This window comes from Eupeodes corollae, chromosome 2 (assembly GCF_945859685.1).
Source record: "Eupeodes corollae chromosome 2, idEupCoro1.1, whole genome shotgun sequence".
NCBI lineage: Eukaryota > Metazoa > Arthropoda > Insecta > Diptera > Syrphidae > Eupeodes > Eupeodes corollae.
In genome coordinates this window covers 29,096,436-29,121,837 of record NC_079148.1, presented here as the reverse complement: position 1 = coordinate 29,121,837, position 25,402 = coordinate 29,096,436, and the positions used below count along the sequence as shown (strand labels likewise).

Sequence of the window (25,402 nt, the reverse complement as noted above, 5' to 3'; positions counted from 1 at the left end):
ATGAAATTGTCATGACAATGAACTGTATAGTATTTTTTTTACAATTGTCAGGAATAGATTTGACAGTGAAAAACCCTAAAATGATATACGATATATTTTCAAGTGAGCGTCATTATAATTCCTTGTTGAGTCTTAATGGAATACTCACCTGCAGTCCTCGGAATTTTAAACAAAGAATTAATAATGATTTTGAATCGTTAATTTTAATACAATTTAAGGAAACATTTTTAACACACTTATTTTGAGAATGTTGTTCGTTTTAAGACTCTCGATTTTTCTTATGTTTCATGCACCTCACTTTTTAATAATAAAACAAAATTTTACAAACTGTGACATTTTAAAATTTAAAAAGTCGACAAAATTGGTCGAGAAACGATGAAAATTGAAACAAAATGCAAAGTTTTTGTTCCATTTTTTATCGTTTTTTAATCATAACACATTTTTTTTTTAAATAGGGCGGATGTATAGATCTTTGACATAAGACTTTCATAAAGCTATCTCTTTATTTCATATGGATTTTTTACTTTTCAAACATTATCTGTCTCATCTTTTTTTTAACAACAGTTCACACTACCTTACCATTCACGACACAAAATAGCCATCTTCACGTCATAATGAAAACTAATATTTAGATTTCCTTAAACGGAACTATTGCTACATTTTAAGAAATAACCCTTAATTTATTTTCACAAAAAAATGAAATCACAATTCTGTGAACTTGAGATAACATTAGTTTCCTTCGAAATACGTAGTTTTCTTGGAAGTAGTAGATCATTAAAATTTTTCACACTATATTTTTCTGTCAATATTAGAAATATCGTCCTAACTCCTCTTAGTAATTTTAACATTGAAATGAGAGCGTGATAAAATGATGAAACCAACAAATAAGCCGTCATCTAAAAGCCCAATGTAAAGCCACAAATAAACAAATAAATATTTATACCAAAAATGTGCGTTTGCTTAGCTTTTACACAAACTGTCATTATTCTTGGATGCGTTCAGTTTTACGATATTTATTATACAAAAATTGTATATCATACATATTTTATCAATAAATGACTCATATGCAAAATTTATCCAAGCATAAAAAGTCTTACTTCATATTTGTTGACGTGTACAATAATTTTGACATATCTGATCATGTGTCAAATTGAATCATATTTGTCTTGTCATTTTAACTTTAACAAATTCATTCAGTTAAATATGATCAATCTGTCAAAGCTTGTCATCATCAACCACTCAAATTAGGTAAACAAAATAACGCATGTTCTATTATTATTTTTGAAGTAAATCAAATATGTTTTTCTTGTTTCATAATTCACCCACTCAATCGCTGTCACGGAATGACAACAAGATGAAAAACTAAGAATGACATATACAAGTTCTAAAAAACCTAATTTTGCCAAATTTGGACACAACAACTTGTGTTGAGGAACGAGTTTTATTTATAGGCATAGGTACATTGTTGCAGTTTTTGTTGCAAACAAAAATATATTATTTATGGACGACACACTTCATAATAATTCAGATCTTAATCATTTTAAATATATCATATGAATATGACAATGACCTCCAGCGACATCTGTATCTGAATTATAGTTGTTGTGTCTGTCCCTGTTTGTGATTTTAACCTCGTATAAAGCAAATGCTAAATCGATTAAGTCAGGTTTAATTGCTTTACATATCGCATTGGTTAAAGAAAAATAATCATAAATGGGAAAACAGTCTTTATGGAAATCATATTTTCTCACATAAACCAGGTATACAGTGGAATTGTGTGAGTCTACGACTTGGTATAAACAACTTACTTTAAAAATTCGATTCAAAAATATCCGTTTTTAAAATCATGTACATAAGCTTACTAAACGTCATTTTTTAAGAAAATTGAAGTTCCAAAAGATTACTCACATTTTTTCAATGCACACGTTTGATGTTAAGAGCTGTCAGATCGCATTTGACATTTACATATAATATTCCTTACACTAGATTTTGACGTTTGACATCGTTTCTACTGATTTGTTTATTTTTTTTTGTAATACTTAATTGTGTTTGTCCACTGTAGACCGCATCAATGCTTCTGTCAGTTAGTAATGCTCATCAAGGACATTATCGGTATCGTTTTATCCCAGGCCCCAACCATCAGACAACTTTTATAATTAATATTCAACAAATTAAATTCAAATAAATTGTACATAATTAACATTGATTTTTCATTGTTAAACTCATTCATGCTTATTTGAGGTGGACAAGAGATGAAGCAATGAAGGTGTTAGAAAATATAATTATTGTAATGTCAGATTTAGATAGATGAATAAAGCACCGAGTCAATACTTTGAAGGAGGTGTTCTTTTCTTTTTGTTTGAACTGATTTGAAAGAAACATACTGTAGGCTTTGACTTATATGTACATTTTATATGACGTTGACGCACCTATAAAATAAAGTTTTATTGAATTTTAATGATTTAAATGGGAAGAAACATGAGCCTTTTATTTTGTATGACACTAACAAATCGTGAGACTTTTTGTTTTGAAAATATGTAGTTCATTTGATAGGTTTGATCAAACATTAGCAATAAAGTTAAAAAGTTGACTTTGAAAATGCAAGACAATTAAAAAAGAAGTCGTTACTTAATGATTTATACAGAATAGCAGAATACATGCTTTGTACGTGAATACTCTTGAGTGACATTTCTGAGGGGCACCTACTTTTAAATAGGTTAAGTTCTTATGCAAATTTCGTTGGGGCTTTTGACATTGTTTGTTTTTATTTAGAATTTCAGACTGATTAAAGTCTGGTTGTTTAAAATTTGTCATAGAAATGCAGTAGTAAAGTGTCTTCGTTGCTATCTTATCTTATCTTATCATCTGTTGTGAAAATCAAGATATCACAGCAGTGCATATAACTTTAGATTGTAGATAGATAGAAGCCTCCTTATAGGTAACAAATAGCGAAGGTTTCATGCTATTAAAAAAAATATGCGATAACTTTTAGCTAACAAAAATTCTTAACCAAGGTCACATTTTCAATCATTCTGATGAGTTACACTTCTTGGGAATGATCAATAGCCAAAAAGCTCGTTATAAAGCTTTTCCTTATAAGAGATTATATTTTAAACAGTCCACTTTTTGGTCAGTTGTCACTTTTAAAGCTGTTGTCTTTTGACATTTGGCAATCAAAACTACGTACACAGGTTTTTCTCAAACCCCACCTCCGTCTATCAACCCCTACTCTCACCTTAACGCGTTGAACATCGTGTGCTTAATACTTCAACTGGAGATTGGATTATAATCTCAGTGGAAAGTTGTTGGGGGTAGCAAACGAAAAATTGGAAAGGTGTTTCCACTAATGTTTTCCTTATCCACACGGTAGCGAAGGAATTCCTGAAATGGAATCAACAGTTACGTCCAAAATTCCAGGTAGGTTGAACTACTTAGTGAACACCTCATATGGCTTCTACGACATATTCAGAGCCCAGGCCTATAAGGACCGGCTTATCCAGTTCCTTGTCCTTATAGTTATACAAAAGATTTGGTGACTTACTGACCATCTCTTTATAGATTTTAAAGCCGCGTATGACAGCATCTATTGAGAAAAGCTTTACAGACAATGTCTGGTTTTGTCATCACTGTCAAACTCATCCGTTCGTGCAGAATGACAATAGAGAATACACACACACTCTATTAAGGTCAGAAAAGATCTTACGGAAGCATTTAATGTCAAAAAAAATTAAAGAAAAGGCGATGCACTGTCATGCGACTTTTTTAACATCGTTCTGGAAAAATTGTGTAAAACTCAACCGTCAGCCCTAAAACACAATCTTCTAAAAGTCCATCCAAATAATCAAAAACGCCGATGGTATTGACATAATCGTGATCATTTTTGAGCATTGTGACGGAAGCGGGGACGATGGGTTTAGTGGCCAATAAGAGCAACCCCAAGTATATGCTGCCATCAAAAAAAGAAATTGAATAACTACGTCACGATGGACAATTATAACTTTGAGGTAGTTAAGAACTTTGTCTATCCAGGTACCGCTATTAATATAGACAACAACACCAGCTCTGAAATCAGACGAAGAATAACTCTTGAAAATCGCAGCTTCTTTGGACTTAAAAGGCAAATGAGTAGTTAAGTTTTTTTTCGAGCATTTTAAATCACCATCTTTAAAACACTCCGTAGTACCCGTGGCATGATGGTTAGTGCGTTGGACTGTCATGCAAGAGGTCTTGGGTTCAATCCCTGCCTGTGCCACCTTAATTTAAAAAAAAATAATTTTCGCGGGTACTGCCTCTTGCGAGGAATTGACAATTCCTTCAAGAGTAATTCTTGTCATGAAAAAATGCCTTCTCAAGTTAACCGTTCGGATTCGGCCTAAAATTGTAGGTCCCTTCCATTCCTGACAACAGTACTCGCACACAGGAATGGTTGCGAGTTGTAAGTCATTAGACCCTGGTTCACAACGGACTGTTGCGCCACCCAATTTAATTATTTTATCTTTAAAACACTCATAATCCCGGTTCTCATTTATGGCGACCAACTGTACCTTAGTCCAATGACTTATATGGCTGATCATGTAGTGAGAATGGACACCAAGTCCACAAGGTGTTCGAATCCAATTCAAAGAAACGGAGCAGTAGAGGAAGACCGCGACTCAGGTAGTGCACGCAGCTGCAAGAGGACCTCAACCAACATGGCGCTAGGAACCGATCTGGCTGGAGGCGCATATTGGTTGAGGCTTAGGTACCCCACGGACTGTAGCTCCACCATAAGTAAGTAAGTAACAATAACCAAACATGAAGGGATACGTGCTGCAAAACTAATATGAAATTATTAAAATTCACTTCAAATACAGTAATCATTAGAATGCACAGGTCGTAGTCCTGCAAATGTTCTCAAATTCTCAATTTTGGAAGAAATCTTATGATTTGACACCTTCACCACTTGAAAGAAGAGTAGTTCAATGACTGTATTCCACAGTCACTTCAATGCCTTTAAGATTAAATTGATAAACTTATCTTTACGATGAAACAAAAAGCCATTGAATTCTCTTAAAAACACCAGCTTTTTTAATATTAAAATGAAACCTCTTATTGGAGACCGAAATATAAGTTTAGATTTCTGCATCCATAGCCAACTTGACTTAATAAAAAATATTTTACCCAAGGAATGTTTAATATTTCACGAGGTAACAGATGCGAGAGATCCTTTGAACACCGAACTGGAAAGCATAAGAAATTGTTTACTAGTTGCAGGACAAAGTTGGAAGAAATTGTGAAGGACTTTCTAAACATTTACTTTTAAGACTTAAGTTTTCGATCTAGAAGAAATTCGCTGAAGATTTGGAATACGTTATTTTTACTTTTCTATTCATCCACTATAAACTTATTTTTCTTTCTTATCTAAAAAACTATAAAATATTGATATATTTATTTTTGGACTTATTTCTCGTGAGCTTAACCTGTAAGATTTTGGAATTTTAGCTTTGACCCAACACACAATTTTGTTAGAACACAACTTAAAATCTACTAAACTAATGTTATTTTCCTTCTTATAGAATTGTAATTTTTGTAAAATTTTGTTCATTTAGTACAATATCGTGTTTTGAATTCAAACTGTTTTCAGCCTTAACGTCTACCTTTCAAAGTTCTTGACTTCATAATGAAGTTATTCCAACTGGTTTTTAATCAAAATCACCACGGCAAAGAAAAATATCTGCGTCACTCTTAGGACAAAATAAATGCAACACAAAATATTTATGAAAAAGATGCCACCGGCTTAAAGTTGATTGACCATAAATTTGAAGGCCATAAGAAGATTATATTATTAATAATGAAAAACAAGTAATAAATTTCTGTTTTGTTTATCGAATTTAAATGATTAACACTTTTAATCATAAAAACAAGTTTTCCTTAAAAATTGAAAAAAAAAAAATGCAAGTGCAAATCCAGATTCAAGCTCAAAAAGGCATGCATGTCAATGATGACTTAATACTCATAGTAGAGGTGTAAACATCGGCGTAGATATTTGTGCGCACAAAAGTAATTAAACTGAAACATTAAAAAAAGAAAAACGAAACACACAAAAGTGCGCGCGTATCAAATTTGTTCAATTACTACAAATAAATTGACAGCAATTAAAGAAATTGAGACAACAATAACAAAAATATGTGTAATACAATTATTATTATCTTTTTTGATCATCAGAAAACTGCCCCAAGCCTTATACTCCTCGTATCTCTAATGACCACAATGATATCTAACACAATATACTATGTGTGGTCTGCATTACAATTATTATTATAAAGTGTAGGTCTAGAGTATATCAATTTAGTGTTATTTTAATTGTTTCAAACATTTAATGAATAATAATTTTTTTTTTGTGTATAGTGTCTATCTAGAGGCTGTAGAAGGTTATAGTACGAAACAGACTAATGGGGTGTTAAGAGTTAAAAAAATTCCCATAGTATAATATTTCTATAGATATGTTGCTCTATATTTCTCTAGATGAATGAACAACAACACAAAAATAATAAAACGCACAAATAAATTAAAATTAATTTATTATAATTTTTATTTTTGTAAATTATGTTAATTTGCAGTTAAACTTGGAAATTGGAAAGCAAAGGCGGAAAAGTTTAGAGCAAGGTCTTATAATCTTGAGACATTGCTTTCAAAAGCCTTGTCAGTCTGGATACTTATTGTAAATTGTTTTGTTTTTTTTGTGTGTCTACTTTTTTTACATATACCAACAAGAACTACATATATATTTGAAAATATATAGAAACATTAAACTGTCTGCCTGGTAGTAAAAAATAGACACAATGTGGAGTTTATTTATTGTTATTTGTTTATTATATGTATGCCCATATAAAATATACTGTTAAACAAAAAAAATAAATTAATATATTTTAGTTATTAGCTTATAAAAACGTTAACTTGTAGCTATAAACGGATCCAATTATAATGAACTTCATTTGTACAATTTTCTTGTACAGGATTTGATTTCCCAGTAAAATTAAACAATTATATTACCGAAACAATTGCAACAACCGTACTTTCGAATAATTAAGGTCTGATCACAACACATCAAAACTGCACCAAACAGTTACATGTTTTTTTCACTTCAGACTTTCAGAAAGTTAGTAAGATAATAATACAATAAAAGCCTAACACAAATACAAAACATAATTAACATTTAAATATTACAGAACAAAAAATAAAATTAGAACGTTTACGATAGTGGAGCACTGGTTCTAAACAATTTAAATTTCAATCTATCGAGCCAAGCATAGAACTTGCCTTATTGACAATCAAATTAATGTGATGTGTAATCTCTAAGTTGGAACAGAAATAAACACCTAAATCTTTAAATGTGGAGACGCGACAGAGTTTTTGCTGTGATATACAATAATCAAATACTCTAAGGATTCGTTTTTTAGTAAAAGTTATAGTCTGGCATTTTAAAGGGTTGAGGGCAAAATGTGAAACTATCAATGTCGGCTTGTAAAAGGATACGATCATGGGTGGACTTTATCCCCTTAGAAATGCTCATGTCATCAGCAAAAATGAGAACTTCACTTGAGCGTAGACATGACGAAACGTCGTTAATAGACAGGATGAATAGGAAAGGCCCAATATGGCTTCCCTGAGGAATACCAGATTGAGCAACAAAAAGGTTCTGAAAGACAATTTCTAAATTTTACCTCATAGGATCTGTTTTCAAGGTATGATTTGATCCAATCTAAGAAAAATGTTGGAAAACTAAGAGATTCAAGTTTAAATAAATTAATTCCGTGGCTTAGTTGGTCAAAAGCTTTAGAAAAGTTAGTGTATACACAGTCAACTTCATAACCTTGTTCTAAAGCGTTTGAACATATGTTTAAAAATGTGAGGAGATTAGTAACGGTTGATCTTTTTTTCACAAAACCATGTTGCTGTTCGTAAACGACATTTTTACTAAAAAATGCTATACTTTCACAAACAATTTAGGAAGTTGAAAGTGGAAAAGTTTATTAACAATCATTCTTATATTTTGCAAGCCCCGAATTCCACAATTCTGCTTATGAAAGTGTAGCCTCCGGATAAAAGAGGGCTTTACCTCTAAAAAAGATTTTTCGATGAGAATTTGGGACATCTTGATGCATTTTAAAGACCAAATCTGCAAAGATACGATGCGACGCTTCTGGTGGTCGACATCAGGCTTGATTTCTTGCATTATCTGAACTTTAATACCTTAAAGCTTATGTCTTTATGTGAAATCCAATACCTATAATTCAACAGGTCCACGAAGAATTAAAAAAAAAACTGGGACTTCATCAACACTAAAAGATAAAGTAGTAAAATTCTCATTTTTTCTTGAGCCAAACACATGATTTTGGTTCTTGGCATCAATAACTTCCCATGGTTAGGGAAACGCTGATTAATTTTTAACTCAAAAAGACTTAACCGAAAGTAAGCTAATGTCAAAACCGAACAAGAAGTTATCAGTCAAAACAAAAAGTAATCATAATGCATTCAAGTAACTTAAGCAAATGCGTTTCAAATTTGACATTTGCTTAAGCTCGAGCCATTTAAATGGCTCTTGCGTAATTGCGCGAAAGTTACCGAAATTTAACGAAACTGAGCAGAACGTCTATTATGGTTAGTGACATATAAGGCTGCTTATTGGTTCGTTCCGTTAAGCTGGCTTAAGCTCTGTTAAGTCTATTATAGTTGAGGATTCTTAATCATTGGCAGCACGGTGATCTGATGGCTCATCTCACCAAACAGTGGAATAAATCTCTTTTATCGAATATCCGTGCCTTCGGTCTAGATGAATCTCATCCTTCATTGAATTATAACTTACTTTTCTGACCGTTTAAAACAAGTATTGCATGGGTTCATATCTAAAAACCACAAAATTAATACTGGTGTGCTACAGGGCTCTGTTTCATCTCCGTCATTTTTTCTTCATTTGTATTAATGATCTGTTTTCTATAACTTTAAAGCTCTAAATAATTTAATTGAATAGCGGATGTTTTTAGACTCACATATAATTTATATGGATATGGAACTTCAACGATAAATTATGCTAAGCTAATTTCCAACATTAAATTAGACCGATATCCAATAGCATAGCACAATAGGGTATAAAAAATCTAGTGGAATTTAATGCTTCCAAAACCCAATGCCCGTTATAGAAAAGACTCCCTAACTTGCCTTTGTTAATGGGTGACACTTGCATAAATAAAACTGAACATCTCGATGTCCCGGCATGTGCATCACCAACCACTTTTAGTGGAACGATCACATACATACACAATGTCACCAAAAATGGCTAAAGATGTTTGAGTCTTCCGAAACGATGTAACCTCAGTCCTAGTGCAAAGTACATATGTTCCTTCTTTAGCCATACTAAACGAGTGTGGAATAGCTTTCCACAGTCTGTCTTTCCCTGTCATTCCAATGTTCAAAAATTCAAAACCAATGTGCAATGACTTCTTTTGTTCAACCAAACCCTTTCTCAAACTGTGTCTCTAAAATTTTAAAGATATTCAAATACCTTTAAGGTGATTCATGACAACTCAAAATATCACAGCTTCGAAGTCGCAGCTGCCATCAAAACACTGAAAAATCTCTTTTTTGAAAATTCTTTTCCTAAAATATCACTTAATAACTCCAACTTTCTAAAGGATACGTATCCTTAAAACGATTTCAAAAATGTAATAAGAGTATTTCAAAACGACTCAAAGCAAAACACATTTATTCTCTTCAATTAACTGTTAAATTTTGGAATTTCTGAACAGTTAAAAAATTAAAATAAAAATTTTGATCGTTTTCTGGTATAAAGTTAAGCTTTTAAAAACTTTGCTTTGTAGGTATCTCCAAAAGTGTAAACAAAATAAGTTTTCTGCTTCTTGCAATGAATAACATAACCATTTGATACGTCATTTTTTTGGCAACTTAAGACTTAGATCCGTTTGAAAATTTATACTCGAAGTTATGTTTTTTTAATTTTTAAATACCTTATGAAAGAAAAACATAAATATTATCATACAAAAACAATATCAATATAAAAATTAAAACAAACAAACTTAATGGAATAACAAATTGACAAAAGATAATGATTATTATATCATCTCAATATCTTGACTGAATTTATGGTATTAAATTAAAAACCAATTTAGATCTCCCACTACCTATAAAGCTATATATTGAGTCTAATCTACATAAACAATGTCGTCAGTTTCGAGTTCGATTGTCGTGCATGGCTTGTGCGTCGACTTAGTGTGTATAACTTCTATAAGCCCATTCAAAAGACATGCATTCCTCAATCTTAAAAAAAAAAAAACATATTTAATTTGCATAAGACACACATATCAAATGTGTTGAGTTTACGATGATGCCATTGTTGTTTCTTCTTAATGATTATAAGTCAATATATTCAAAATAACAAAACAAAATATATAAGAAATAAAAATAAAAAATAAGAAAATAATAATTTCAAGTTCATGCATAATAACTCGGTCAGATATTGCAACAAAATAAAATAAACAATAAAAGAAATTTATAGAGCTTCTATGAAACTAAAAACAGTTTGCCACAAGGTTTATAATGTAATGGTGATACCAATTCTTTTATATTTCTTTTTGGTTTGCTTTCTTTGGGTTAAAGAAAGTGATACCAACTTTATTAAATTGATATTCATTTCATAAGCTGTCAACCAATAAATGCAAATAGCTTGTCATTGATTTGCATTTATATGCTTATCAAATTTCAAGTCATATACGAAACCAATAGTGATGTCGGTAAATTTAGATTTCAGTTGGAGGCGTTAGCTCAGACACATTTCTGAGAACCTAATAATAACCAAGAAATAAACCTTTTTTCTGCTTTGCCAAATGTTGCATTTAGTATTCAAATATTTGATTGTCAAAGAATGGTAATGCAATCATTCTAAAAAAAAAACATGAATGCATTTCAGCAATTTCTTTAAATTAGAAGGTATTGAATGCGGTTCATATTTTTTGGGGAAAAATTGTAAACTTAAATGAACTCTACATGTTTAATGGTAAATGAACAAAGAACCAAAATTCGCCTTTTGATACCTTTTACCAGAGGAACGAAAATAGGAAAGAGTTGATGAAATCGACGACATGATAAGAGATTTAAAGAAATGTAATTTGTGTTTTTCAACTCTTATAGACTTTTTAAAGAACCTCTGATAATTGTGTTTCCTCGCCTGAAAAGAAGAAGAAGGAAAACATCGAACAATATGAAAGTACGATGTCAGATTTAAGAACTGTATCCATTATTATTATTTTTCATCCTTTTTTGTATCGTTGTGGCCTCAGGATTACTTTAAATTGACCTAGGCTTGTTAAGAGCCAGGAGAATGCTTTGGAGTCTTGCCACCTTCCAGCACACCTCCTGCTCGACTAAACATTAATTTTATTCGTGGTACAAGATGTAAATGGCACAAACCCGAGAACTTTGACGATATCCAAGAGAAACTAGAAATCAGTGCTTCGAATTCAGTTTAAAAAAATTAAAAAAAAAAAATAATACGACAACCTAAGAACTCCAAGCACTGTTACTTTCCTCTATCACTCCCATCTCCAGCATTCTGTCCAGTTCAAATACATACATTTCTGTACTACTGGAGAAATAGGATAGTGCCTCTGTTTTATGAAAATTTGTTCGTTATTCACTTCTTTTTACGCAATCCGAGTATGGCAAAGGAGGAGAACAATTACTTGATGCCCTCCAACAACTTAGCTTGATCTGGTGAGAGATCGCCAAAATTTGGCTGTTCTTTCGCCATTACTGGAGCGTTAAGCTCATTAGTTATAGTTGGAGCAACATTAAAAGAACTCCAGAAGTCTACAAACAGATACAGTGGTTGCAAAAGACTAGGAACAACTCTTGTGTTTTAACATCCCATGAAACATTCGCTTTAAAACATCCTACAATCTTCTGTTGATTTCCATCAGCTGTTCTTATATCATTATTCATTTTTGTAGTTTTGATATTTTTCCTACTTATAAATCCATTGCTCCTATTCCTAAACACGCAACGGACGGTATACTATCTAACAGACCTTCAAAATCCTCTCTCCCTTTAATTGCACTTTTGCGTGTGGCCTATTGTCATTCGTCATTCTCAGTATTGTAGCTTCAATTCCTCCTGATTAGCTGAATCTGATACTGTTCTGTCTTTATACTTAGCAAAAAACAATTTGATGAAAGCTAATAAAGTTCAGACCGTATTTTTAAAGATCTTATGCAGATATTCAAATATGAAAAAATGCGACTTTCAGCTTTTCATATTTACAACTTGTTCAGTTTGGCCTTTAAACCCTGGTGCCAGCGTCGACTATGTTAGTATTTCTATCGAACCCCTGCACATAGCTTCTTCAAAAAGATAATAAACTTGATGAATTGTATTCCATTACGACATAATTCACATACTGTGTGCATTACCTTTCAAAATTTGTCATTGAAAGGAAATAGCTCAATTTGGACTAAACTGCAAAGTTTCATCAGACAGACGAAAAAATACATAAAACCAAACTAAATAATTTGACAGCAAAAATCATAGCCTAGTCGTCATTTCACGCTTTAACTAAATAGTGAAGAAAGATAGAATAGGTAAACGTATGAAGATGAAAAGCTCAATCCCCATTACAATTTTTGCCATTTTAAGGTTAACATGACGTACTACAAAAAGTCTTTTGCAATTTACGAACAAGTTTATATCTTAATGTAACGTTTTGTATTATGGATCTAGTGGAATTAATAGCTGTCAAGTTAAAAGCTATTCGTAAAAGCATATATCATCCGCATTTACTTCATTCACATTCCTAGAGTTAAACTAAACATTATTAATTATTATTTTGAAGACGAAATCGACTAGGTACTTCAGACATCAATTAAAATGGTGTTAAATCGATTTTTAATAAGTGAATATAATTTATACCAAAAGAAGTAGTTAATGGTGTTAATTAATAAATTACTTAAAATTATTTTTTTAAATACGGAAAAAAAGCCATTGTTATTAATTAGCATTTTAGCTAAAAGACAACTTAATTTGAATATGATTTTGTTGAAATATAGAATTCTTAATTGTTAAAAATTTCGAAATTTTTAAGAAATATTTAGTGTTATTCAAGCCATTCGAAATTAAAAAACTGTTAGCTAACTCAATACCAGTGTCTGAAGAACCAAATTTATTAATAAAATTAATGAAACAGAGGCTTACTACACAAAAAAAATATTTAACATTTTTTTCCGTTAGGATAGTTTTTGAGAGCCAGAAGGTCCTAATTTTCTCAAAAGAGTACGAAAAATGTAGAGAATACAGATAATACATGGAATCCGAAAGTAGCAACGTAAATCAATGAACTAACATTATATTTGGAGCAAAAGTAAATCAGGATCTCTTGGTGCCCTGGAACAATAAGAGACACTGGGTAATGGAAAGAAGAAAGAACAACTACCGAAAAACTGACGAAATCCATTGTTTCATAGATAAAATGACATACATATAGAGAAAAACCTGTCCAATATAAAACTATAAAGTGTGGAAATAGAAAACTTATTATATAACCAATAACTTAAAACTCTTTCTAAAACTTTTGATGACATCACGGGTCTAGACTCAAAATTCACCAAGTTGAATTCAACGAAAGGCCGAATTCTTGTGCACAGCGAGGAAAAGACTGCCTCGAGTTCTGTTGTACACTTTCACAGAAAATTAATAAACTCCAAAAAAGTTAGAAGACTTTTACTCTTTCTTTACTATCACTTAGTTCATTATAATTAATACACTCCAAAAAAGATAGAAGACTTTTACTCTTTTTTTGCTATCTATTAATTCTTCAAAATTAATTAACTCCAAAAAAGGTAGAAGACTTTTATTCTTTCTTTACTATCACTTAATTCTTCATAATTAATACACTCCAAAAAAGTTAGAAGACTTGTACTCTTTTCTTACTATCACTTAATTCTTCAAAATTAATAAACTCCAAAAAAGTTAGAAGACTTTTACTCTTTCTATACTATTACTTAATTCGCTGCGATGTTCTCAGCCTATTTTGCATTCCTTGAACGTACGGTCGTTGGCTGATAGTTTACTAAATCGGTCGCTTCAAATTTCGCCACCAAACGTTGAAGAGCCGACTGTGAAGGGCCACCACGTCTACCGTAAAATGGGTGCAATGCGCGCAAGGTTTGCGCTAATGAATACTTATTTTTATATTAAAGTTTTATTACTTGAACATGCTTTTTAATCGTGTAATTTGCCATGATGATTTCGCATAAACAAATGAATAATAAACAAAAGATTTGACAGATGTCACCAAAAAAAAGGGCTGTCATCCACGCCAATTGAAAAAAACCCTATGTTATGATTTTTAAGGCTATGTAAATAATTAAGAAGCAGTTTTTTTTCAATTTAATTTGTCACGATTTTTCTAAAATCCCTTAATTTAATATTCGGTTTAAAAGTTTTCAGTATATTACTTATTTAAGTTTAATTATTGATCTGCCATTCATAAACCTCAGCAATTCATTTATACTAATTTTAACAGACAAACACAAAACGGTATAAAAGCAATTTTTTTGATTTAACTACGAACTTAAGGTTAAAAAATCGATTTTTTGGAATAATTTGAAAAAAAAAAATTGAATCAGCACTAAAAATTTACTCTTAAACGAATTATTCAAAAACATAAAGCAAGTTCAGATAAAGTCAAATAAAGACCCAGACCAATATGTAAGTCATCGCATAACTTATTCGAAATTACGAAAACTAAGTAAGACACAAAAATGATTTAAACTGTATCTAGAAGGTTAAGATTTGTACGTTGCAAAATCGTCATACCATTTATTTTTAAGGGATATGCATTTTGAAAATTATATATATTTAAATTAAAAAATTGCCTTAAAATAAATAAATAAATTAGGTGGCACGACAGTCCGTAGAAAACTAGAGCCTAGTGACTTACAACTTTAAATGACAAGAAATACGCTTGGAGGATTTGTCAATTCCTGGCAAGATAAAGTACCCGTCACAAAGACAGGGATTGAACCCAAAACCTCTACCAAACACCTAGTCCCACTTCGATAAACTTCCTACAAATTCAAACTTTTGTGGAGAACTTTATTTATTCGCTCTGAACACTTCAACTAGTTTTCCTTCAAAACTTTTCAAAAGTATTTTTTTTAATTTCAACAAAAGCAGTAGGGTGCTATGTGGAACACCGATCTGTGGCTACAATTAAATTGAAATGTGTTAAGTAGACGTTTTGGTTTTTATTTAAATGTTAATAAAAGTAAATAAAAAAAAAAAAAAAAGGAAAAATACTTTTAATTTTACGTTATATAGCAGTTCAAAATTTACTTTTTGTTAAAAAATGGATTAGAAGACTTTTATTCTATATATACAGCTAGAAGACTTTTACTCTTTCTTTACTATCACTTAATTCTTCAAAGTTAATAAATTGCAAGAAAGTTAGAAGACTTTTACTCTTTCTATACTATCACTTTATTCTTCAAAATTAATAAAATCCAAAAAAGTCAGAACACTATTACTCTTTTTATATTATCACTTAATTCTTCAAAATGAATAAACTCCAAAAAGTTTAGAAGACTTTTACTCTTTATATACTATCACTTAAATCTTTAAAATTAATTAACTCCAAAAAAGTTAGAAAACTTTTACTCTTTCTATACTATCACTTAATTCTTCAAAATTAATAATTTGCAAAAAAGTTAGAAGACTTCTACTCTTTCTTTACCATCACTTAATTCTTCATAATTAATACACTCCAAAAAAGTTAGAAGACTTTTACTCTTTCTGTACTATCACTTAATTCTTCCAAATTAATAAATTGCCAAAAAGTAAGAAGACTTTTACTCTTTTTATACTATCACTTAATTCTTCAAAATTAATAAACTCCAAAAAAGTTAGAAGACTTTTACTCTTTCTTTACAATCACTTAATTCTTCAAAATTAATAAACTGGAAAAAAGTTTGATGAACATAAAACACAGATATTCTTAATATTCTAATCTACAATTTTAGTGATTTACATTTTTTATCTATACATTTTTGTCTATACACTATTTCGTTTTGTTCGATTCGTAAGTTTTTCGACTTGAGCCCTATTTTCACTAGAATGTTGGCTACACAGAATTCGCTATGGTTTTTTTAATAAAAAATTACTGAACTTATTTATAGGCAAATACTCGTATTAAACATGGGAACTAAAAACAACATTAGAGTTTCCAAACTATAGGAGCAACACATCGTCTAGTCTAAGAGACACATAAACAAAAGTCAAAAATCATTAACTTATTGATGAAATTCGCAAAAAATCATAGTAAAGTAAAATTATCTATAAATGATAACTTTTGTATGCCCTTACCATTATAAATCAAGCCTCATTAAAGATTACACTTCTTATGTCGAAACAGCATTACTTGGTCATTATCAATTTTTGTTTTTGAATAACCTTCAAAAGGAAAAAATTATAATGGTGGATCCAAGATATACATAAGAAATCAATTGAATCCCTTAGGAGTTATTAATAATAAATTGATGTATTTCTTGAAGCCGTTTCTTCTTCATTGTAACAATTATTTCTTAATATCTAAGCTGCCAAAGAAATTTCCTAATTTTGAAAAATTGTATTATTTTTCACCTAAATAATTACGCATTTCATTATACTAATGTGTTATTAAATTGTAGGTATCATCATAAACCTACTTAATTTATGATATCTAAGGGATTCGGCTGTTGCCTTTTGGTCCGATCATCATCATTTTTGACAATTAATCATAAAAATACACATTTCTCTTTTACGCACTATTTCCCATACAAAATAATAAAAAAAACTCTTTACGAACCATTTATTAATCTCGAAAAGTCAATCTGCATAACTGTATTCTTTATTGACAAGTTTCTATAGTTAGCCAAATCGACCAAGTATAAACTATCTTTCTACCATGAATCTAATTATTGTCACAGAATTTGATGTGCTTTTTTATGGTTTTTTGTCCTCTCATTATAATTCCCTCAGAATGAAGTTATCAATTAAAATATTAAAACAAAAATTTAATTAGTAATTTTTGTTTTGCTGATGATGATGGCAAAATAAATCCAATTCAACGAACTTTCAAGCCAAAACGCAAAAATATACTCCAAAAAGCTAAACGCTCTAATAATTTCCACGAAATGTTGTTATTAAGCTACGAGTACCGAGTCGAGTCGAATATATTTCATTTTCCATATAAAATACAACATAGATTTTGTTTAGGTTTTTTTGTTTTAGAAAGGAAATAGATATCTATAAGTAGGTACGAGTACATTTGGCTTCGAAAACCAAACAGGCTTATAAAATTTAGAAATAACCACAACATCATTAATGGCAAACAATAACCAACCAAAGCTAATTGACTTTTACCCCAACTTCATGGGAATATACCGCAGAAGAAAAATTGAAGGAAAAAAAGAAATAAGCATGCAACATTGCACTTTTGAAATCTTTTTACAATATTAATCCAAAAGCTTAGATATGTATATGCTAAAGGCTATAGTCGAAAATTATAAAGTGTGAGGGAATTTCAATATTTCACGCCCCTTCTCTCTAAACACAATTAATATTTTTGTTGCTGTTGTTGTATTCCAAAAATGTTTAGCAAGGTTGAAGGAGGCGTTTTTGTTTTGTCTAACGATCCGAACAATGGTGGACGGACTAGCCAGGCCTGACCTGACTTCGACTTCGGCTTGAACAACTTTGGTTCATGAAATCCGATAGTTTCACAAAGTATAGTGAGTGCACATTATTTCCTTTTTTGGATCTGGAATTTGGTAGCAGTAGTCATGAATTACACCTCACGAAAATTAATTTCATAGAAGACTAAGACAACTGAGACTCTATTGACTTGACCTTCATATTGCCAAAGTTAAAATTTTGTTAATTCCAACCAAAAAAATAAAGTGAGTCAATGTTCCGCATTTTCAAATATATTAGAACCCAAATTCCATTGTCACAAGGTGCGGCGCGCTTTAAAACGAATCATTTTTCTGGCAATTTTGTTTTCGGACTCTCTGGGTTTGTTGGTGGCTGGAGATTTATAATTGAAATACATAAATCAAAAGATTTATTATGTACTTTTGTTTGGGGTTATAAGTTATAGAGCAAATTGAGTGGGAGTCGATGTCTAGATGCCGGAAGTTCTTTTGTTTTTTGTTAAATGTTATGTAATCAATAATAATTGTAAATCGAGTAGATAAGTACATTATTTGTCTGGACATTAAGTAGGGTATTAGGTTATTTTTTTAAGAACTTAAATGGTGTTTGATCTTTTGCTGTTCTAGAAACATTCATTGAATCTCAATATAAAAAGTCCTTGAAGAAAAATGTTTTAAGCTTATTTCATGGGGCTTAATATATTTGGAACAACATTTAAGACCTACAATTTCAATGAAAACATATCAAAAAACATATTCGAGTTTTTATTTACATAATGTATGGGTTTTATTGTGAATAACCTTCTATTTAGGCGGCTGGTTCCTTTGATTTCTCGGGAGGCAATTATAATTGGGTTCCGAGTTCTATTAATTAAATGCTTTAATTTAATGGTATAATATTCTATTTACAATAAATAAACATCCATTAATTTCTTCTAGAAAATACCCGTTTTTTATAATAACAAATAGAACCTCTTATTCTTTAAAACCCTAACTTATAATTATGTATGCAAATAACTTTGCTAGTGATTAGGTTCAAGTGCTGTAGATGGTGCTTTTATCATAAAATAACAAAAATAAGTCACTTACTGTTTCCATTTCCGGAAAGTGGTTTTCTTCGTACAGCAATAAAAATTACTCAAACAAGATTTTTGAAATTTTAATAAAATAGATAATGGAATGTGACCCACGCTGATACGTTTCCATTGCTACCCGTCTGTTAATATTTCTTTAAAATTGGACGAAATATTAATAACAACATTTTTTTCTTTGGTCTGATAGACACTTGATTCGAAAACAATTTTTTATCTGTTTTAGTTGTTAGTTATTTTTGTAAAAAAAAGCTGACAAATTGATTTTTTGTTAAGAAAAAATTAAAAGCTAACAACAATATTTTTTTTTGTTACCGAAATCTTAAGACGAAAATCATTTCTTATAAAAAACATGCCTATTTTTTCAAAAAAAAAAAAACTCAACAACAATATTTTGCATTGAATGAAAAAAATTTGTTTGAATTTTTATTTTTTATTAAAAAGCTGACAATTTTACAAATTATTAGAAAGAATGACGAAAAATTTTAAGCAACCTATTGCCAAGGGTTTAACAATTTACCAGCTAACAACTTGCTAAATATTCAGCAATTTTGTAAAGGTCTTTAAAAAATTTTGGAACCTTTCTTTTAGATTTGCTAATTAGTAAATTGCTTATTACCTTTTATTAAAGAACGAGAATCCAAACATCTCTAAAAAGTGACATATCGTAAAAATAAAAAACCAAATACACTTAAATAGACATATGAATTGGAATTGTCAACTGTTAACTGCACCATTACATCCACTGCTCTTATAAAAATTATTAAACAAATTAATGTCATATGGATTTAGCAAATTACTAAAAGTAAAAGTACCGATCCTGTGATTTTAACTATCAAATTGTTAAGAAATTGTAAGTTGTTAAAATCGATAAGTTAATCATTTTTAATCTTAGTAAATTGGTAAAAATTGAACTAATATATTTTTTAAGATAAAATTATTTTGGAGCTAATACCTTTAATTTTTGCCACGATTTTGGAGTGAAAAATAAATGTTTACGAACTTTTGGTAGTATGTTTTGTAAGTTTTTATTTTTCTAGGAATATTGCCAAATCGATTTTTCAATATTGATAGAAAATTAAAAACCTACAAAACATACTACTTAAAGTTGGTAAGAATTTGTTTTTTACTCCAAATTGTGACAACAATTAAAGATATTGGCTATAAACTAATTTTAGAAGACTTCATTCGAGAATGGATTATATCCATGCTCAGTGGTAGGAAGATTCGAGCCACTCTAGGCAATACAATGGCAACAAAACACGTGAGTAGGGAACACCCCAGGTCCTTTGTCTTTTCGCCTCTTCTATGGCTTCTGGTCATGGATACAATTCTCGTTAAATTAGAGAGATGTGGAGTGAAGGCGGTAGCCTATGCGGATGATTTGGTGCTATTGGTGTCAGGAAAGTACACCTCTGTGATTAGTGAAATCACGGAGTCAGCTTTGAAGAAAGTAAGCGGCTGGGCCACGAGTTGTGGACTAGGAGTTAACCAAAGTAAAACTGCACTGTTGCTCTTTACCACCAAAACTAAAGTACCGCCCTTCACGCTACCTCGACTCAACGGTCAAATTCTATCATTGTCTTCCAGTACAAAATATTTGGGAGTTATACTCGACCCTAAACTAAACTGGAAACTAAATATTTAAGTACGGGTTAAGAAGGACTGTGTTGCCTTCAGCAAAACTTTCGGCAAAAAGTGGGGACTTCAGCCGAAGGTAATTTTATGGACGTACACAGCCGTAGTACGTCCAATCTTAACAAATGGTTCGATTGTGGCCTGCTCTTAGCAAAGACTATAATATTGATAAGCTAATGAAGGTTCAGAGAACAGCTTGCGTGGGCACCACTTGCCCGACGGACGCCTTGAACGTTATTTTGGATCTTCTACCAATCGACCTTTTTATTAAATACATAGTTTCCTGCAGCCCTATTAGGCTGAAGGAATCAAACAGCTGGTTGTCAAAACCTTATGGTCACAGCAACACAACGAAATTGATTCCCTCAGATATTATCTCGGTAGACACTGACTACTGCACTCCTAATTTGAGCCTTAGTAAGGGTTTTAAGGTTATTTTCCCATCCAGGGAAGATTGGGAGGATGACATCGTGTCGATAGGTCTGACACAACCATCTTTACTGACGGCTCAAAGATGGAGTGCGGAGTTGGTTCTGGGATCTTTTCCGAGTCCCTAAATGTAGCTAAATTCTTTAGGCTTCCTGACTTTGCTAGCGTTTTTCAGGCTGAACTGCTGGCAATATGGGAGGCATGTAAGATACTTAAACAAAGCCCAAACCAAAACCGAAATGCGGCCATCTTTACAGACAGCCAGGCAGCTGTCAAAGCCATTAACTCGGCCACATCCTCATCTAAATTGGACCAGCAATGTCGCGATGAGCTTGCGAGCCTAAATATTAACCTCGGTGTCACCCTGATCTGGGTTCCGGGCCATAATTATATCGTGGGAAATGAACGGGCTGACGAGCTATCCAGGCAAGGATCGGCCCTTCATAGCTCACTTGCGGAAATGTCCTGCTTTGACAAACACTTAGAATGAAATACTTTGGAAAAGCATTCTTTCACGAACTTGATAAACGATCTGAGACAAAGATTAGAGACCTAATCTTTTTTCTCAATGCGACAAAATGGCTCTAACATAATCGATATAAAGCCTCTCTATAAATCTTTCCCTTTCTATCACAGATCAAACGAGTTTTTGGTATCAAAATCGCTAATTGGATCTCAGGCTAGGTTGCCTTGAGATTGCCATTTCTACCTACCATAAACTAATTTTATCTTAAAAAATATATTGCCACAATATTTTAAATGATCTAGTAAAATAAAAATAATTTTTAACAATTAACTAAGCTTAAAGATTTTACCAGATGCAAAAATCGTTTTTCTTTGATACAAAAATAGAATTTTTGTTCGGAAAATATGTGAAAATATGTTTTTCCTTACGTATACATTTTTTTTCAACTTTATACCAATTTAATATCACGTCACAATGTAAAATATTAAATTTAAAAGAAGTGGCTAGCGTTATACGTTTGTAAAATATTTGGGGTCCACCAAATTTTATAATTTTTTAAATTGCTATGCACCCACTCATTTTTTTTTAAGTTTATTCTGCATTTTTGTAATAATTATGTATGATTTAAGATTTATTTGAGGTCGATTTCTCCACTAGTTCCTGAGATATGGTCAAAGAAAAAACGTATCCCAAATGTACGTAAATATATAATAGTACTTAGGGCAAGATGGTTAGTGCGTAAGACTGTTATTCCAGAGACCTTGCCTGTGACACCTAAAGCCTTTTTTTCAAGGGTTACTTCCTTTTGCGAAAATTTGACAAATCCTTCAAGAAAAATTCTTTTTACGAAAAGTGCTTTCTCAAATTAGTCTTTCGGATTCGGCACATAAAAAGTAGGTCCGTTCTATCCCTATATTACTCCACATATGAAATAACTGGACAGTTGTAAGTCACTAGGGCCTATTTCTTTAAGGACTGTTGCGCTGCCTTATTCTATTTTTTTAATTTTTTAAATGCTTTTTTTTAAAGAACGAAACAGAAATTTCAATTTAAGCTATTTTTTTTAGTAAATTTTTGATACGATTTAAAGGGTTTGAACTATAAAAGTTTTCCATAAGTACTTCGTTGTTTTTTCAATATTCAGAAAAACATTTTTTTTAACGTGTGGGTATATCGTGGTTTAATATTGAAAATATCTCTTAAATTTGTATTACTATTTATTTCCGAAAAAGATTTGTTTTCTTCTCAGAACTTTTGGTGCTATTTTGTTAATTGCAATATTTTTTGTAAAACAAATATTTTTGTTTTTAAGGCACAGCTGAAAAAAAAGATCAATTATCAACCATAGTGACACTTTTTACGGTTCACAAAATTGAAATTTTCCTTCAAAGTTTTACATTGCAGGTTTTTTTTACAACAGAATGTTTGTTTGTGCGAAGTCAATCAAAAATTTGTATTTTTAATTCCTTTTTGTTGGCCTTAGGGCTGTCGATTTATTCACATAAATATTTTTCCCATAAGATTGAAACTTGTTCCAGCAATGAGATATAAATTTAAGTTCCTACATAGGTACATTTTATTAATTAATGAACATAACTTTGGCATTCCCCACCGTGTTCATAACATGTTCCTATTGATATATATAATTTTTTTTTGATTCAAACAACTTTTCACTTTAGCCGTTAAGTAAAACACACACAATAAGTAGCCTACCTTCCTTAATTACAGTTTTTTTATTACTAGCAGTGTCTATAATGCCTAAGCGGGACAAGAGTAATAAACCAAATGATTGACGGAATTGCTGTACAAATTAAAAAAAAAGAACACTTTATGCTGGTGGCATAAAGACAAAAAGAAAATATCAAGAAGATACAAAAGTATCTAAATAGCATCTCATTGTTGAATGTTGTTTATCCTCTTCATATAAGGTTTACCTACACATGGTATTCGTATATGCAAAATTATTTGCAAGATCTTAAATGGCATAGACTCACTTTTATGATGGCATTCCTCTTTCGCGTCGTCACGTCCTCCCTCCGTTGCATCCAAATGCACCGCGCTTCTTAAGTTACAACTTATTTAAATGTCTGATATCGTCTTCGTTGTTACAAGTTGGTATATAGAAGTTATACCTATCTTAGATATATCTCTTCACCTATAATCGTAACTACTATTTCTTTTTTGTATAGCTTGAACTGTCACTTTGGCCTGTCGGTAACGTTGTCGCCACAAGCTAAAGCTGGACACACAAAACAAAAGCAAGAAACGCGATCAAAAATATTTTGTTTTTCTTTATTTAACTTCAAAAGTGGAAGTTTGTGCGGAAAATTATTTTCTGCTCGATTTTCCTCTTTTCAATAGCTACAATTCGACGTATGTACTTAATGCTGAAGGAAAGTCTATCAGCCTTTTTTCTTAGCCCGGATAATTGCGTCCCGCCAAATGCTCAATTGAGCTTCTTGGCACAACTTCACTAAACTTGCAAGGAATTTAATCGAATTTATAACGACCACGATTTCTTAGTTCCACACTGTGACTGCAACTTCGATGTCGCGTCGTCCTCGTCGCCGTAGTTGTCGTTGTCGTTTTCGTGTTGTCGGCTTGGTCGGTATTATAAGAGTGTGCGCGCGCGCCTTTTAAACAACCCGCCTGAAAGGTATTTCTTTTGAAACACTTTTTTCAGCAAAAGCAAACTCTCTGGTCCGCAACGATCGTTTGCATACCACAGACAACAAAAAATAAAGATCACTCGTTCGACTATATTCTCACTAAGCGACGCAAATCTTATCGTCGTTATTGTCGTAGACTTTATACGAGTACTTCGTCGATTGTCGTTGTACTTTTTTTCCCTGTATTATGCAAGATCCCCTCGAGCCGCTTTTGTCTCGATCACTTTTTTGATCTAAGTTGAGAGGACCAAACGATCATGAACATACTTCCACTTTATTTTAAGAAGAATTTAATTTTGTTTTCTAATTAAACGACTGATATTTTGGGATATCCCGATAGATCACCTCGACAACAGGTTGCTTAACAACATACAAAATTCAAATAAAAAAAAAAGTCCGATCAATCGACCGTTTGAGCGTTTAAACGTAGAACGTAGCGCTTGTGCCGCCGATAGTTTACTGCAGCGCTTGGTCGCAGACAAGTCACTATTAACTGGCAAAACTGAGAGCGATGAAAGACTTGCCAAAAGCCCGTAGCCGTAACTATGAATATGAACCAAACTAAGCCAACAACCCGCAAAGACTGCAACCGGAGTCAACTTCCAGAGTGTATACGATCACACCAGTTACAGAGTCAGCAACAGAAAAAGAAACATAGTCGCCAAATGTGTACCAGCAGCACAGCAAACTCATGCACTGTAGATATATGTAAGTGCTTAAGATCGGTGAGTGTGGATGGCGGGCGGTTAGATCGTGAGCGACTTTACCTTTACTCTAGTAACACAGAAGATGAAGAAAAGAAGAAGAATGGCATGGTCTTCACCATCCCATAGGTTGGTCGCTGCGGTCGACTGAAGACAGCTGATGATAAAAATAAGCTTGATTGACTGTGGGTCGGTTGGTGGCAAAGCTAGCAGAGCAGCAACAGCAGTTAAACCACCCAAGCCAGAGATTGGCGAAACTGTGACGTAATAAAGAGCAAGAGTGTAAATAACGACGTCATACTTAATAAAAGCTGTAACTTGGTACTGAATATATCGGCACTTTTGGTGGGCGTGAATACAAGAGGGCGCTTAAAACAATTTTTCTAACCATAACGACGTCATACTTGATAGAAGCTGTTACTTATTACTGAACAAATTAAGACTTTTGGCAGACGTGAATAACAATTTCACTTTCGGGACTTCGGCCTTACAGGATTTCGGCTTTTGGGGAGTTTGTAATTTCTGTATTTTGGGTTTTCGGTATTTTAGATTTTTGGAATCTTGACTTTTCGGGATTTTGTATTATAGGGATTTTGAGTTTTCTTGATTGTGTTTTTAAGGATTCCGTCCCCAACCTGGAATAATGTTTTGAAAACAAAGAAAATTAGTC

The 25,402-nt window shown here is 31.9% G+C and overlaps 1 protein-coding gene across 1 annotated transcript in view; it reads right to left on the bottom strand.

Moving 5' to 3' along the window:
* LOC129944114 (uncharacterized) overlaps positions 1–24,605 on the bottom strand; it is a 125,354-nt gene extending 100,749 nt beyond the window's left edge. Inside the window, exon 1 of the mRNA XM_056053305.1 lies at positions 23,354–24,605. The gene's annotated coding sequence lies outside the window, so the exon portion shown is untranslated. The remainder of the gene's footprint in view (positions 1–23,353) is intronic.
* Positions 24,606–25,402: the final 797 nt, after the last annotated feature.